The 17,866-nt window shown below is 41.8% G+C and overlaps 1 protein-coding gene across 2 annotated transcripts in view; it reads left to right on the top strand.

Moving 5' to 3' along the window:
- Window positions 1-17,866, top strand: part of LOC110501720 (calcium-dependent secretion activator 2) — a 265,033-nt gene that overhangs the window by 53,191 nt on the left and 193,976 nt on the right. The gene's annotated exons all lie outside the window — the stretch shown is intronic.

Raw genomic sequence — 17,866 nt, forward strand, 5'->3', positions numbered from 1 at the left:
AGCCCCCCGACACAAACTACTGCAGCATAAATACTGGAGGCTGAGACAGGAGGGGTCAGGAGACACTGTGGCCCCATCTGAGGACACCCCCGGACAGGGCCAAACAGGAAGGATATAACCCCACCCACTTTGCCAAAGCACATCCCCCACACCACTAGAGGGATATCTTCAACCACCAACTTACCATCCATAGACAAGGCTGAGTATAGCCCACAAAGATCTCCGCCACGGCACAACCCAAGGGGGGGCGCCAACCCAGACAGGATGACCACATCAGTGAATCAACCCACTCAGGTGACGCACCCCTTCCAGGGACGGTATGAGAGAGCCCCAGTAAGCCAGTGACTCAGCCCCTGTAATAGGGTTAGAGGCAGAGAATCCCAGTGGAAAGAGGGGAACCGGCCAGGCAGAGACAGCAAGGGTGGTTCGTTGCTCCAGAGCCTTTCCGTTCACCTTCCCACTCCTGGGCTAGACTACACTCAATCATATGACCCACTGAAGAGATAAGTCTTCAGTAAAGACTTAAAGGTTGAGACCGAGTTTGCGTCTCTGACATGCGTAGGCAGACCGTTCCATAAAAATGGAGCTCTATAGGAGAAAGCCCTGCCTCCAGCTGTTTGCTTAGAAATTCTAGGGACAATTAGGAGGCCTGCGTCTTGTGACCGTAGCGTACGTGTAGGTATGTACGGCAGGACCAAATCAGAGAGATGGGTAGGAGCAAGCCCATGTAATGCTTTGTAGGTTAGCAGTAAAACCTTGAAATCAGCCCTTGCTTTGACAGGAAGCCAGTGTAGGGAGGCTAGCACTGGAGTAATATGATCAAATTGTTTGGTTCTAGTCAGGATTCTAGCAGCCGTATTTAGCACTAACTGAAGTTTATTTAGTGCTTTATCCGGGTAGCCGGAAAGTAGAGCATTGCAGTAGTCTAACCTAGAAGTAACAAAAGCATGGATACATTTTTCTGCATAATTTTTGGACAGAAAGTTTCTGATTTTTTGCAATGTTACGTAGATGGAAAAAAGCTGTCCTTGAAATGGTCTTGATATGTTCTTCAAAAGAGAGATCAGGGTCCAGAGTAACGCCGAGGTCCTTCACAGTTTTATTTGAGACAACTGTACAACCATTAAGAGTAATTGTCAGATTCAACAGAAGATCTCTTTGTTTCTTGGGACCTAGAACAAGCATCTCTGTTTTGTCCGAGTTTAAAAGTGGAAAGTTTGCAGCCATCCACTTCCTTATGTCTGAAACACATACTTCTAGCGAGGGCAATTTTGGGGCTTCACCATGTTTCATTGAAATGTACAGCTGTGTGTCATCCGCATAGCAGTGAAAGTTAACATTTATGTTTTCAAACGACATCCCCATTTAATACAAGCACGGGAATGAAACAGAGGAATAGACAGATACAGTGGGGGGGGGGGGGGGGGGGGGGGGGGGGGGGGGGGGGGGGGGGGAAGAGTATTTAATCAGCCACCAATTGTGCAAGTTCTCCCACTTAAAAAGATAAGAGAGGCCTGTAATTTTCATCATAGGTACACTTCAACTATGACAGACAAAATGAGAAAAAAAATCCAGAAAATCACATTGTAGGATTTTTAATGAATTTATTTGCAAATGATGGTGGAAAATAAGTATTTGGTCAACAACAAAAGTTTCTCTATACTTTGTTATGTACCCTTTGTTGGCAATGACAGAGGTCAAATGTTTTCTGTAAGTCTTCACAAGGTTTTCATACACTTGCTGGTATTTTGGCCCATTCCTCCATGCAGATCTCCTCTAGAGCAGTGATGTTTTTGGGCTGTTGCTGGGCAACACGGACTTTCAACTCCCTCCAAAGATTTTCTATGGGGTTGAGATCTGTAGACTGGCTAGGCCACTCCAGGACCTTGAAATGCTTCTTACGAAGCCACTCCTTCGTTGCCCGGGCGGTGTGTTTGGGATCATTGTCATGCTGAAAGACCCAGCCACATTTCATCTTCAATGCCCTTGCTGATGGAAGGAGGTTTTCAGTCAATCTCACGATACATGGCCCCATTCATTCTTTCCTTTACACGGATCAGTCGTCCTGGTCCCTTTGCAGAAAAACAGCCCCAAAGCATGAGGTTTCCACCCCCATGCTTCACTGTAGGTATGGTGTTCTTTGGATGTAACTCAGCATTCTTTGTCCTCCAAACACGATGAGTTGAGTTTTTATATTTTGGTTTCATCTGACCATATGACATTCTCCCAATCTTCTTCTGGATCATCCAAATGCTCTCGAGCAAACTTCAGACGGGCCTGGACATGTACTGGCTTAAGCAGGGGGACACGTCTGGCACTGCAGGATTTGAGTCCCTAGCGGCGTAGTGTGTTACTGATGGTAGGCTTTGTTACTTTGGTCCCAGCTCTCTGCAGGTCATTCACTAGGTCCCCCCGTGTGTTTCTGGGATTTTTGCTCACCGTTCTTGTGATCATTTTGACCCCACGTGGTGAGATCTTGTGTGGAGCATCAGATCGACGGAGATTATCAGTGGTCTTGTATGTCTTCCATTTCCTAATTATTGCTCCCACAGTTCAAACCAAGCTGCTTACCTATTGCAGATTCAGTCTTCCCAGCAGGGTGCAGGTCTACAATTTTGTTTCTGGTGTCCTTTGAAAGCTATTTGGTCTTGGCCATAGTGGAGTTTGAAGTGTGACTGTTTGAGGTTGTGGACAGGTGTCTTTTATACTGATAACAAGTTCAAACAGGTGCCATTAATACAGGTAACGAGTGGAGGACAGAGGAGCCTCTTAAAGAAGAAGTTACAGGTCTGTGAGAGCCAGAAATCTTGCTTGTTTGTAGGTGACCAAATACTTATTTTCCACCATAATTTGCAAATAAATTCATTAAAAATCCTACAATGTGATTTTCTGGATTATTCTGGATTATTTTTTCTCCTCATTTTGTCTGTCATAGTTGAAGTGTACAGGCCTCTCATCTTTTTAAGTGGGAGAACTTGCACAATTGGTGGCTGACTAAACACTTTTTTGCCCCACTGTATAGGTAAGGCAGTCAAAACGTGAAGGAGTACAGGTGAGTCCAATGAAGCGCTGATGTGCGTAACAGGTGTGCGTAATGATGGGCAGCCTGGTGCCCTCAAGCGCCGTGGAGGGGGAACAGGAGCAGGCGTGACAAGTAGTGCATGAGGGACACATTTGTATTCAAGCAGCTTAGAGGATTAAATCACAGACAACAGTACATGAAATCGATCAGTAATGAGCGATTTGTCCGAGATTTATAGCGAAAGATTCTGTCAATGCATCCCTTTCACTCTCCCCTCGTCTCTGTTTGTGATCTGAGAACTGATGGACATCAGTTTGTCTGGGGTGTTCTTGAGGGAATCCTCACACTGGTATCCTGTGCTTCTGTCTCTGAATGATTGGGATGGGAACTGTAAAACAGGACTACTGTAGCAACTAAATACCAGGACTACTGTAGCAACTAAATACCAGGACTACTGCAGCAACTAAATACCAGGACTACTGTAGCAAATAAACATAACACATAACGTGTGGGTTCATCATGTTCCTTGCAGGTTGTTCAGGCTCATCTTTCAAACCGTTAGCTGTTTTTCTGATGATTGTCTGACTAACCTTGTCGCGAACCAGGCTTCCCTATGGCAGAAATCAGCTAAAGAGGGTCAGAACCCGGTGTAAATCAGTAGTGCCATACAACACATCAATCCAATCAAATGCCTTGCTTGGGTGGAGCTCCTAAGGTTCCACCAGATTAGTGCTGTAGGAGTGCGTGAGGACAAAAAATGTCAACAAAACGAGCACTGGTGACAAAAAATGTTAGAACGTTTACAGCATGCTGGTTTTCACAGCATTTCTCTGTAATTTCGAGATGAGCTAAATCTGCAGCAAGAGGGGAGAAATGGTCGACAATGCTGGCCATATCAATATCTAAAAAAAATATTAAGTGATATATGGCTGTGAAGGCTAGCATGAGCGACAAGAAGTAGCTAGCCGCAATAAGGTTAGTTTTGAGAAATGTCAGCTAACCTTGTAAGCTACCTAGGTATAACGAACTAGCTAGCTACTAGCTAGTTCAATTTCACTCACAATTTATAAAGCCAACAATATTTTTATATAAATAGCATATTATTGACCTAAAATGTTAGCTGTTTTAGGCCAGTCGCTAGCTTATCCAGGGTCAGTGATACATAGAGCAACCACGTGCTGTCTATGGGAACAACTACAATAATTTTAGAAACAACGTTGCTAAAATGAATGTAATAAAATAAAATGATCCTCATAAAATGTTACCTGTAATGCTCATCTCCTGTAGTCTAATTGTCGTCTCCTTATTTTCATACTGTACCTAAATTACTTGTCATTTTAAATTGAAAACGAATAGCTCAACATGTAAATAATGTGAGTTTAGCCATTCTCTGCTTCAGATGATAGATGCCTATACAGCCAGTAATGCCATCATACTGTACTGTAGGCTTATGGCTGCATTGGTGATGCAAGCCTTATGATAAGCTGCAAAATAGATTCACATAGCTGATATACTGCGAGAGAGTGACAATCAAATAAAACAGATTGCCGATATTGTACTAGACAAAAAGAAAATGTTCATTTGAGAATACAACACAGACGCATTAGAGACAGAACCCTTTCCCCTCTATATTACAGGATTGTGTTATGTGATTAATCAACATGGACACTTGTTCGTTTTGAATAATGGTTTAATATTTTAAAACAAGTTTAAACAGTTCACTTCAAAGAATCAACACATTATCACTTCAAAATGTACAAATAAGCTAACTCGTATGTGAAGATTAGACATATTAGTCTAAACAACAATGGATAATTGAGTAGTAACAAGTAGGCTATTATTACTAATGCATAATTTCAGGTGAACAAAACGAACGACATACCAGCGGTGGCCAATCGTGCTCCACTGATCCCTGATCTACTGGGTGAGCAGATTTTTATTCCAGCTCAGAAATCGCACACTTGATTGTCAACTAATTTGATTTTTCAAGTTGAATCAGGTGTGTAATTGCAGGGCTGAAACAGAACCCTGCACACGCAGCAGACCTCCAGCAGGGTTGACCTGCTCCAATTGTAATAGGTGCATATATTGTGTGTGTGACGTTTAACTGTATTTTTATATACAACATTTTCTAACATCGGCCAACACATACAGTTTAACCCTTAGTCTCTTGGGACATTCATTGGGACTTCTCTCTTCATCTGCAAACAGGCTTTCACAGCATTCCATATCTGAGGTAAAAAAAAACATCACAAATTAACAGGGTTCATTGTACTAAAATTAGACAGCACTGAATATTATGTTGCTATTATCTCACTTCCCCTCTAGGGATTGGAACTGGAGAATATTTTCATAATGTCCTCCCACAAAAGGACCTGCCCCATACAGTAGCCTACTCTTTCCCTTTACTGACAGCTGGAGCTTTAACTTCACCCTCTTCCATGGCTGTTATCTACAAAATAATTTAGAGACTGTTTGTTTTTAATTTACAATGATTACATTAATATAGCTAGCTAATGACATATAATTCACTTAGCTAAACAGTGTGTAAAGTTAGCTAGCTAGCTAGCTAGCAGCTCAGTTGAGTTAGCCCACAAAGTGGCCAACTGTATTTAATCTATTCAAAAATGTATTTACTTACTTGAATAGATTATCCCACTGCCTCTGTTTTTGGGGCCTTTCAAAAATGAATGGCCAATCGTCACAATATGTTAGGTGGTAGCAAAGTGCAGTCAGCAGCAATGTGGATGAATGGAGACAAGGAAAAAAGTGTGTTTGTCACCAGAGTGGTTTAAAACGTGTTGTGACGTTTGACTTTACTAGCATTATCCACTTTCAATTACAATAAATATAAATCACAGACTGTGGGCCACACTTGAAAACTTAAACTAACACTTGAAACAAGCATAGGCAACAACTACCTGGCTTGAAAACAGTGATGCGCATAACACACAGCACCCCTTCTACGAGCATGTGGAGGGAGGGTTCTTGAAATATAACATCCAATCAAAATCTTTCTGGAGGACCATTCAAACAATTTTTTTTGCAATACAAAAGTCTCCAGACCTCCAAGGGAGGCGTGACAATGACGTGATTTTGGAGCTATGGCAACGTGAGACTGAATAATAACTGTAACACCTCCATAAATCAAAAGATATTTCCTCTACTACGTCTCTGAATCCGACATACCACCTTTGCGCCTCTGCTTCCCCTACCGTAGTCATGTGAATGTCACACCCTGATCTGTTCACCTGTCTTTGTGCTTGTCTTCCACCCCCTCTCCAGGTGTCACCCATTTACCCCATTATCCCGTGTATTTATACCTGTGTTCTCCGTTTGTCTGTTGCCAGTTCGTCTTGTCAAGCATACCAGCATTTTTCCCGTACTCCTGTTTTGCTCTCTAGTCCCTGTTTTCCCGGTTTTGACCATTCTCCCTGAACCTGCCTGCCGTTGGTACCTTGTGATACTGCCCTGGATTACTGACCTCTGCCTGCCCTGTCTGCATCTGGGTCTTATCCTGAGGTCTGATAGTGAAGAGAGAATCAGACAGCAGATGCAGTATTAAACCTATATATTCAGCACGTATTGAATAGTTTGTCCGGCAGAGCTTGTATACATATTTCTCAGACTCAAAGCATGCCCTGGGTAGTCATATCTCTCCCTCTATTTCCCTCTTTCTATTTCCCTCTCTCTTTCCCTCTTCATGGCCTGTTTATTGCCCAGAGCTTCTCAATCGGATTACTGTTTGTCTGCCTGTAAAAACAGCACAGCTCTCAGGGCATTGGTTTTGAAGGCTGAGAGAGCTGGAAGTAAAAACATTTTTGTTCAAATCTCATCTCTTTGGGGTCCCCTCTATTCAATAGTTTCTCCTGCACCTCCCTTTATTTGCCTCTCTCCTTTAATTTCCTCTTTAAGTGTCTCTTCCTTTCTCCCTCACTCTCACCATTTTGTCTTTTGTTTGTCACTCTCACTTGCTCTCTGTGTCTATCTCTCTCTCTCACACGACAAGTGTTTGTTCTACTGTAAAGTAGACGTGACCATCACGCAGCAGGAGTCCACTATCTCTCAGACCGCCAGGAGAAGGGCACGCTGTCCGCCTCCCGTTTTAATACTTGATGAGGAAGATCAGAATGAAAGTCGCAGTGTTTGCCGTCGTATCCCAGATTGTGGCATATCATCCTTTTTGTGTCTTACTGGGAAATCTGCACCTTCACATTTCAGTTTTCAACAATTTAAATGGTAGTATCTTGCTTTATCCCTAAGGCCTGTGTGCTAATTGTTCTGTCTGTCTGGCAGGTTGTTTATCTGTGTACGTGTGCCAGTCTATTGGGTTTTCTTGTCTCTGGACTTCCCCCTGCAGCCTATGAAATATATTTTTGTTGGAATTTTGGCCACTCACTCTAAAAGACAGAGGTTAGGGCAGGGAGGAGGAGGCCTGAGATTTAAATATTGGTATTATTCCACCAAGCCTTGGCATCAAATAGAGCTGACACTTAGAAGTTAGAAAAAATGTGTCCCTCCAAAATGATACAATAATGCAAAATACAGATTGTTTAAAAAAACACATTGTGGACCACTCATTGAGTATTGAGACACTAAAAACAATCATGGTCAAAAATGGTACAGGCATCCTCTATAATACATTACATCATCTATACACATGTATGCATCTTTTATTTTAAGCACAGTGGATGAGAGGACAATTAGGCACTTAAAAAGAAACTGAGGATAATATGTTAGGCTTTGGCGCAGCCATTTACATTATTGTTACCTGATTAAAATTTCACATAGTTTATTATTTTCATCAAGACCGTAATTTATTTTTATTTGGGCTGGACAGTTGACAAAAAATAAGATCTGTAATATCGTTTTAAAGCAAGGCATGAGCTTTAGTTTCGATGGAACCGTCGTTATAAAAAGTACATACACCTTTATCTAAGGGAGTGTTTGTGTATCAACGCACTACACATCTAAATTTAGCAAAAGGGTTTAGATAAATATTGCTTGGTTAAAACAATATGTCATAGGATTCTGTCCCAAAAGTTAATGTAAAAAGGCACTAGGTGCGCAGTTTGTTACTTTCAGGTTTGTTTATTAGTTGGTACCACGTTAGTTCATTGTTCTCTAAAAGTGTTGATTTTCTTGCAAAATCTCTGCCATTTAAAAAAAAAAATATAGCCACTGGTGATACCATCTCGTTTTCAAGACCATGTCACCTTGAATAGCAGAATTTGGCATGTTTTTTACCCACACCAAGGTCAAATCTGATTCTGCAGGCATGGTTACAAACATAATTAACACACGTATAATTTATGTGCCCCCATACTCCTGCAGCCTATGTAATAATAACTAGCGCCAATGTTTCAAACAGTTTAGTGTTTAAATGGTAGGCCACCCATGGCTTTACACTTTGCAATGATTACACCATGGGCACAATTTGCATGTTTAGCTATGTACTTAAAGGAAAGATTCACCCATTTTTTATGTTATATTGTTTTTGTGCATCTCTGAGCGAGAGATGGACAGGGTTCATTTCATGTTTTCATGTGTATCTGAGCTATTGTCGTTCAAGCAGGCAGAAATTTGGCCAGTATAACGTAGCACTGCGATAAAGCCTCTCACTATACTGGAATTTATTAGGAATATAACTTTTAGATCGTGAAAACGTCTATCATACATGTCAGATTTCAATACTGACTTGTGTCATAACGAGGGAGGTTGTCTTCTCACGAATGAGCCATTTATCATATTTTTGTAATATACCAACCTCGAGAATTGTGTAATTTAACAGAAGGTCCACCACATTTCTCCTATTTGTCTGCCTCTTCAGTCCAGGGTGCATTGCATAGTGCCGTTGCATGGCCATTACGAATGTCAGACTCCACTCTGCGAGGCACATCGATCTGCCGGTTGAACATGGTGAGATTTAAGACTCCTAAATTAATAGTGCCGTTTGTTTTTACACCTAACTTGCTACTTCACATGCTGATATTGACTTTGGTATTATTGTGTAGCTTCGTTTGCTTGCTAGCCAGCCAGCCAGCCCATAGAGAGAGCACTGGATTGTGGGGTTTGTAGTCAACCTGAGCTGCAACTGGTTTCCACAACGATTTTCACAGGTTGCTACCAACCTTACTATAATGACCTTGTTAAAAAAAAACATTGTTCTCACATATTAGTGTTATTTAATTACACATTGTAATCCAAAAATGTATTGATAATCAACCCCAGATACTTGTACTCACTGACAACATCTGTGGCAGGACCACAGGAGAAAATAAAAGGTGTCCTAGAGACCAAGTTCCTATAGTGTACGACCTAGTTTTGTCTACATTGATATTCAGTTTCCATTGTTCACACCAGTTAAAACATTTTTTAAAAACATTTAACTTTCATTTAATGTCATCTGCATATAAAATAACAGACACTCATTCATTGTTTATACAGACACCTTTTCCAAGAGCTTTGAAGGCCAATGAGATCATTAATATACAGTGCCTTCAGAAAGTATTCATACCCCTTGACTTATTCCACATTTCGTTGATACAGCCCGAATTCAAAATTAATTTGTTTTTTTTTTCTCACCCATCTACACACAATCCCTCATAATGACCAATTGAAAACATGTTTTTAGAAATGTTTGCACATTTATTGAAAATGAAATACGCTGGGCTTTGGCTGGGCCATTTCAAGGACTTGTTCTGAAGCCATTCCAGCAATTCTTTGGCTGTATGCTTGGGGTCATTGTCCTGTTGGAATGTACATTTTTGCTCCAGTCTAAGGTCGTTTGCGCTCTGAAGCAGATTCTCATCAAGGATATTCCTATATTTGGCTCCATTCATTGTTCTCTCTATCCTTAACAGTCTCCCAGTCCCTGCCACTGAAAAGCATCCCCATAGAATGATGCTGCCACCACCATGCTTTACGGTAGGGATGGTGTTAGACGGGTGATGAGCTGTGCCTGGTTTTCTCCAGACAGCACTTTGCATTCAGGCCAAAGAGCTACATTTCGGTCTCATCAGACCACAGAATCTTTTACCTTATGCTTTCAGATTCTTTAATATGCCTTTTGGCAAACTACAGGCGTGTTGTCATGTGCCGTCTGGCCACTCTCCCGTAAAGCCCAGATTGGTGAAGTGCTGTAGAGACTGTGTTCCTTCTGGCAGGTACTCACATCTCAGTCCAAGTAACTCTGTAATTCTGTCTGAGTGGTCATTGGGTTCTTGGTCACCTCCCTGACCAAGGTCCTTCTTGCCCGGTTTCTCAGTTTGGTCGGACAATCAACTCTAGGCAGACTCGGATAGTTCCATATGCTTTCAATTTCCCAGTGATGGAGACCACTGTGCTCTTGGAAACTTTTAACACTCTATGAATTGTTTTATACCCTTCCACAAATACACTGCTCAAAAAAATAAAGGGAACACTTAAACAACACAATGTAACTCCAAGTCAATCACACTTCTGTGAAATCAAACTGTCCATGTAGGAAGCAGCACTGATTGACAATAAATTTAACATGCTGTTGTGCAAATGGAATAGACAACAGGTGGAAATTATAGGCAATTAGCAATAAAGGGGTGGTTCTGCAGGTGGTGACCACAGACCACTTCTCAGTTCCTATGCTTCCTGGCTAATGTTTTGGTCACTTTTGAATGCTGGCGGTGCTTTCACTCTAGTGGTAGCATGAGACGGAGTCTACAACCCACACAAGTGGCTCAGGTAGTGCAGCTCATCCAGGATGGCACATCAATGCGAGCTGTGGCAAGAAGGTTTGCTGTGTCTGTCAGCGTAGTGTCCAGAGCATGGAGGCGCTACCAGGAGACAGGCCCGTACATCAAGAGACGTGGAGGAGGCCGTAGGAGGGCAACAACCCAGCAGCAGGACCGCTACCTCCGCCTTTGTGCAAGGAGGAGCAGGAGGAGCACTGCCAGAGCCCTGCAAAATGACCTCCAGCAGGCCACAAATGCGCATGTGTTTGCTCAAACGGTCAGAAAGAGACTCCATGAGGGTGGTATGAGGGCCCGACGTCCACAGGTGGGGGTTGTGCTTACAGCCCAATACTGTGCAGGACGTTTGGCATTTGCCAGAGAACACCAAGATTGTCAAATTCGCCACTGGTGCCCTGTGCTCTTCACAGATGAACGCAGGTTCACACTTAGCACATGTGACAGACGTGACAGAGTCTGGAGACGCCGTGGAGAATGTTCTGCTGCCTGCAACATCCTCCAGCATGACCGGTTTGGCGGTGGGTCAGTCATGGTGTGGGTTGGCATTTCTTTGGGTTGGCATTTCTCCATGTGCTCGCCAGAGGTAGCCTGACTGCCATTAGGTACCGAGATGAGATTCTCAGACCCCTTGTGAGACCATATGCTGGTGCGGTTGGCCCTGGGATCCTCCTAATGCAAGACAATGCTAGACCTCATGTTGCTGGAATGTGTCAGCAGTTCCTGCAAGAGGAAGGCATTGATGCTATGGACTGGCCCGCCCATTCCCCAGACATGAATCCAATTGAGCACATCTAGGACATCATGTCTCGCTCCATCCACCAACGGCACATTGCACCACAGACTGTCCAGGAGTTGGCGGATGCTTTAGTCCAGGTCTGGGAGGAGATCCCTCAGGAGACCATCCGCCACCTCATCAGGAGCATGCCCGGGCGTTGTAGGGAAGTCATATAGGCACGTGGAGGCCACACACACTACTGTGCCTCATTTTGACTTGTTTTAAGGACATTACATCAAAGTTGGATCAGCCTGTAGTGTGGTTTTCCACTTTAATTTTGAGTGTGACTCCAAATCCAGACCTCCATGGGTTGATAAATTTGATTTCCATTGATCATTTTTGTGTGATTTTCAGCACATTCAACTATGTAAAGAAAAAAGTATTTAATAATAATACTTCATTCATTCAGATCTAGGATGTGTTATTTTAGTGTTCCCTTTTATTTTTTTGAGCAGTGTATATGCCTCATCACAATTCTATCTCAGAGATCAAATGACATTTCCTTGGACTTCATGGGATAGTTTCTGCTCTGACATGCACTGTCAGCTGTGGAACCTTATATAGACAGGCATTTCTTTCAAGTTTTCCAGATATGTAACTTTCAAAATACAGAAATCAACCCCCTATGATGCATTTTGCATTAGATGGGGATGATTTCTGCATTTTGAAAGTTACATATCTTGAAAACTTGATTGCTGACTATGTCAACAATGCACTAATGAAACAAATACCAAAATATTGTTTTGGGGTGGAGTTTTCCTTGAATGTGGTCAAAAGCTTTAGAGAAATCAATGAAAAAACAGAAATGTGACTTTTTTCCCCCCCTTGAATCTATGATTATGGTTAATCTCTTGCTCCTACCTGAGACGCAGACGTCTCATCTAGACACCTGGAAATGCAAATGCGCTACGCTAAATGCTAAATGTACTCGTTAAAACTAAAACGTTCATTAAAACACACATGCAGGGTATTGAATTAAAGCTACACTCGTTGTGAATCTAGCCAACAAGTCAGATTTTTAAAATGCTTTTCGGCGAAAGCATGAGAAGTTATTATCTGATAGCATGCAACACCCCAAAATACCTGAAGGGGACGTAAACAAAAGAATTAGCGTAGCCGGCGCTACACAAAACGCATAAATAAAATATAAAACATTCATTACCTTTGATATTCTTTGTTGGCACTCCTATATGTTCCATAAACATCACAATCCGTCCATGTATGCCCAAAATATCCATTTGTATAGCCTGTCTGGTTCAGGAAAAGCTCCGTTCCAAAACGCAACGTAATTTTTTAAAATTATATAAGTTGCCTATGTTCTTTGACAAAACACTTCAACCTACTTTTGTAACCCAACTTTAGGTATTTGTAAACGTTAATAATCGATCAAATTGATCACTGGGCGATCTGTATTCAATAGCAACTACTCAAGAAAACGTTGTCCTTTTGTCTCTTTCCAAAAATCGATTCCTGTATGCTGGACGAAATGAAGGATCTATTTGTCATTACACAAAGGATTTTTGTCAATGAAAATGACGTTTTTGGAAGTTGTAGGAACTGCAAGCTCCCGGCTATATATTTTTGCTTGCAATAAACAATTCAGAGACTGGCGGATTAATACTTTTCTGTGGTTTTTGTGACCAGGTTTTTCTTGGGATTTCGCTTGCTGTTCACGTTCTGTTATAGTCACAGACATTATTTAACCAGTTTTAGAAACTTCAGAGTGTTTTCTATCCACACATACTAATCATATGCATATACTATATTCCTGGCATGAGTAGCAGGACGCTGAAATGTTGCGCGATTTTTAACAGAATGTTCGAAAAAGTAGTGGGTCGACTTAAGAGGCTAAGGCAGCTCTGTTTCTTTCTGAACCCATTTTGCTCATCTGCTATGATATTGTGGTTTTCAGCCCAGTGTTTAAGTGCGGGTAAACAGAACATAACAAAATAGTTTATACATAGCAGAGGTCAGGGCAATACCACGATAGTTTATTGGGATCCTTTTGTCTTCTGAATTGGGTATGTTGATAATGCCGTATTTCCACATCTCTGGGATGACATTAAAAAAAAAAAGTTTTTAAATTCAGTTATTAAGAACAAATTCTTATTTACAATGACAGCCTACCCCGGCCAAACCTGGACGACGTTGGGCCAATTGTGTGCCGCCCTATTGGACTCCCAATCACGGGCGGATGTGATTCAGCCTGCTCAAAGCGATAACCAAAGAGCTTGTACAGTACATTTTGGGCCTTACACATTCTTAACTGTTTGCAATATGGTCACAATATCAGACACATTAATTGGCTGGTTTAAAGGAAAGTCCATATGCCTTGAGCCACTAACACTGGCTTTGTTGTACTGTGATGGGCTGTTTGGAACAGGCTTGCAATGTAATTTATCTATCTAGTACAGTGTTCTTATCAGTGCGAGAGGCTCCATTGGGCTCTAGGACTTCCCAGGAGATTAACTGGCGGCGTTCACTAGCCCGGCCAAGTTGGTTTAAATGCCAGAAAGCCTTTGGGTCAGATGTCTCTAGTTCTTGAATGTTTTCTTTTGTTAATGCCACCAGTGCTGCCGTTTAGCAGTCTGGACTGAGCGGTCAAACTGTCCCTAATTGAGGCCTCAGTTCACACCTTCAGTGGGACAGGTGGGCAGGCTTTCCATTCGTCCTCTGCAGAGCACAGGCAGTGATTTCATCTGACCGCCAGGCTTTTTTTCCCCCCTTCCTTCTCTTATTAGACCTGCCAGACGTAATCACAATGTCCCTGTGAGGGATCTGGTCCCACATCTCCTGCTTTAAAGCCGACTTATGGTAAATCCAGCGTCTGTATTGGCCGTATAGCATTTACTGCGATGCAGCCTTTGCAGAAGTCAGGGCATTCATACGTATTGTGCTTCGCAGGCAGAGCAGAGCTGTTGTGAAGAAAGTTGTCAAGAAAGTGAGTTTGTGTTTATACAGGGCCTACTGCCTCTACTTACCGTCAAACAATCATATCAGTGTGGAGCTACTGTATAGTAGGTTGGGTAGATCTGTAGGAAAGCATCGAATTTAATCCCTTTTTTAATTTAATTTTAACCTCTACGGGATCAGTGTCACTAAACCGGGACAGTTGTTGCACAATATGAGAATGTGACTAGAAAACTTTTCCAGGACATAGACATGTCTTATATGGGCAGAAAGCTTCAATTCTTGTTAATCTAACTGCAGTATCAAATTTACAGTAGCTATTACAGGAAAAAACATGCTATTGTTTGAGGATAGTGCACAACAACTAAACACTTATCACGGCAACTGGTTTGATACATTCACCTCTGAAGGTAAATAATGTACTTCCATTCAGTAATCTTGCTCTGATTTGTCATCCTGAGGGTCCCAGAGATAAAATGTAGTGTAGTTTTGTTTGATAAAATCAATTTTTACATTCAAATGTAGGAACTGGGGTCTACAGTTTGACCCCATTTCTGTCTCTGGCTCCACACCCAGCCCAGCTGGCCATCTAGATGTGTGTGGTGTATAAGCTAAAGGTTAGTGTATAAGCTAATGATCCATCATGTATGACATTTCTGGGAGTGTGTAAACTGATTTTTTTTATTACCATAGCATTTTTGTATGTTCTCTGTATTTATGTACTTGAAGATGTATAAGTTGACCAATTCGGCACATTTGTGCAAACTCCTGGCAGACTTGATGCAAAATATTGTGTAATGAGGTAATTCTTCACTGGATCAGTCTGACACTTTGCACAGACACTGCAGCCATCTTGTGGACAAAGTCTAAATCACACCTAGGATCCTATCTTAATGCATGACCTTTCTCTTGCATTTCAAAGATGATGGAACAAAAAATAAGTTGAAAATGCATGTTTTCTTGGTTTGTATCTTCTTTAACCAGATCTAATGTGTTATTTTCTTCTACATTAATTTCACATTTCCACAAGCTTCAGTGATTCCTTTAAATTGATATCAAGAAAATGCATATCCTTGAAAAAAGGGTCCAATCCTTAAGAGGCAGCAAAATGTGAAAAAAAAGTTTAAAGGGGTGGACTTTCTATAGGCACTGTATCGTGTGCAGTAGTTGCTCCTTTACTTTCCAAAGAGGTATTTTTGAATTGTCTAAAGTTGTTATTTTGAAGGAAGAAACACTGATTTCTCAAAGGATACACATCTCCTCTGATTCAATAAACAACTGTTCAGATTCTCCCTCACTCTCCTCTCCCCGCATGCATAACTCTTCTCACATTGAAATTCTATTCATTTCTGTAGAGCAGTTAAAATCCAAGAGCTCCAAACCTGACAGCTATCTCTCCCTGTGTCAGTTATATTTTTACAGCCAGGCTTTCAGATCTGTTTCCATCTTCCTTAGTAGAATCATTTCTGCAGATAATAACTTTAATTATACAACCAAAGGCTGCGACGGGAGCATATTTTATTAATCTCTTAACTGAGGAGTAAACTCGGAGCAGTGTTGGTTAGAAATAATTCAATGAGATTTTAAACCCTCAATTAAGTCAAACAGCAGGGAGAGAGGAAATCCCATGGTGGCAGATTCATTAGTAATAATGGGTAATAATGGGTGACCGCATATAATGAAGGCATTAGCCATAAAGCTCTTTGAGGCCCTCAGTGGCGACCACAATTACCAACACAAAGACATTTAATTTAGCAACTAGGGGGTGGTGACGTGGACTCAAACAATTGTATAGGAGCTTGTAAGGTATGGTGGATGAGTCGTGAGGGCTAGAGCATAGAATACCTTTCATGTTTCAAGGGAGCAAGCCAAGTAGTATAGTGCTGAAATGAACACGAATTCGATTCCAAAGTGGTCATGTTGTAGGATTTGCAGTGTGCTCAATTTGATCTTCTTATCGCTGTAGCAGGAAAGTAGCTTTAGAAAATGATGCACTACATAGAGGCGAAGTCATTTGGTTTTAGGGTTTGAGTTGGCCAAGGACAGTATAACCAGTTCATGTGATCGCATTTCAGTTAATTTCAGTGTGTAAACAACATCCCAACTCCCTCTCCTCGAATTCCTCCAACTCTGGATCGAACTCTTTTAGAGATGCTTATGGATGCTTCCCGTCCAGATGGGGTGCTATGTGGTTTGACAGTGGAGCTGGGGTTAGTGGTTAGTCTCATCAACCAGGGATCCACGGGATAGGGTCAGGAGTGAGTTTGGCAAGGCCCTGCTGAGTGACACTCTGTTCAGGGGCCATGACAAGGCTGACTTTTTTGGATGACCCTGCCCCAAAACACAGTTAGCTGTGTATCAGTTAGCTGCTCCATGAGTCACTGAACCATGGAGTATTTTTGTAGGGCTTCTATTTATGTTTATAACAATGTGCACATTGTGTTTAATTAAGACCTAACCAGGTGAGGGGGGGTTCCTACTAATCAATCAAATACAAGGGAAAACCCTTAAGCCCTGTTTACACTGAAGGCTGTAATGCTTAAATCCGTTTTGCTTTTCAAATCCATTTTGGAATATTGACTGTCCCAAACAGGAAGTTACAGGTGACCAAATCGGATTTATGTGTGTTCAGACAGCAGCCATTTGCTGATATTTAAAATGTAACTAGGCAAGTCAGTTAAGAACAAATTCTTATTTACAATGATGGCCTACCATGGAACAATGGGTTATAACTGCCTTGTTCAGAGGCAGAACAACAGATTTTTACCTTGTCAGCTCGGGGATTCTATCCAGTAACCTTTCGGTTACTGGCCCAACGCTCTCACCACTGGGCTACCTGCCGACATGGCTACACTAGTTGTCATAGTAATGAAGGATGTGTGCGCAGTGGTGTAGGGAGATTAGTGGTGGTGCTCATGCTTCCTATCACTCAGAAGTTATGTAGCAAGCTAAGGTGACAACAATGCCGGCCACGGATGTTTCCCAGTTGCTTTGAATGTTCAAAATCATAGTGTTAGAACACTTTTTAAAGCCTCAAAGGATAAGATTATCCAACATTCATAATGAGTCATTTTGACCAGCCACAGCAGTCAACTAGCTAGCTAGGTAGGTAGCTGTTTAGCTTTCTAGCACATTCACTAATTTGTTTAATAAGCTAGTTAGCTACCACATGTTGTTGTCAAACTGTCAACAGAGTAGCTAGCAAGCAACAAGATATGCCAAATAACAGTCTAAAAACTACTTGAGTACAAGTAAATCCAATTTGACCGTTCAGACACAAGCCGTCTGGCCAGGAATCAGATTTGTATTTGACTTCAAACCACCTACGAAGGTAGTTTCCACTGTGGCTTGAAATATCCGACTCCATTAGGTTTTTGGCTATTTAGACTTCAAGAACAGGGGATGAGTCACTTCAAACTGGCAATATGAACA

The sequence above is a fragment of the Oncorhynchus mykiss genome, chromosome 2 (genome assembly GCF_013265735.2).
Source record: "Oncorhynchus mykiss isolate Arlee chromosome 2, USDA_OmykA_1.1, whole genome shotgun sequence".
Classification (NCBI taxonomy): Eukaryota; Metazoa; Chordata; class Actinopteri; order Salmoniformes; family Salmonidae; genus Oncorhynchus; species Oncorhynchus mykiss.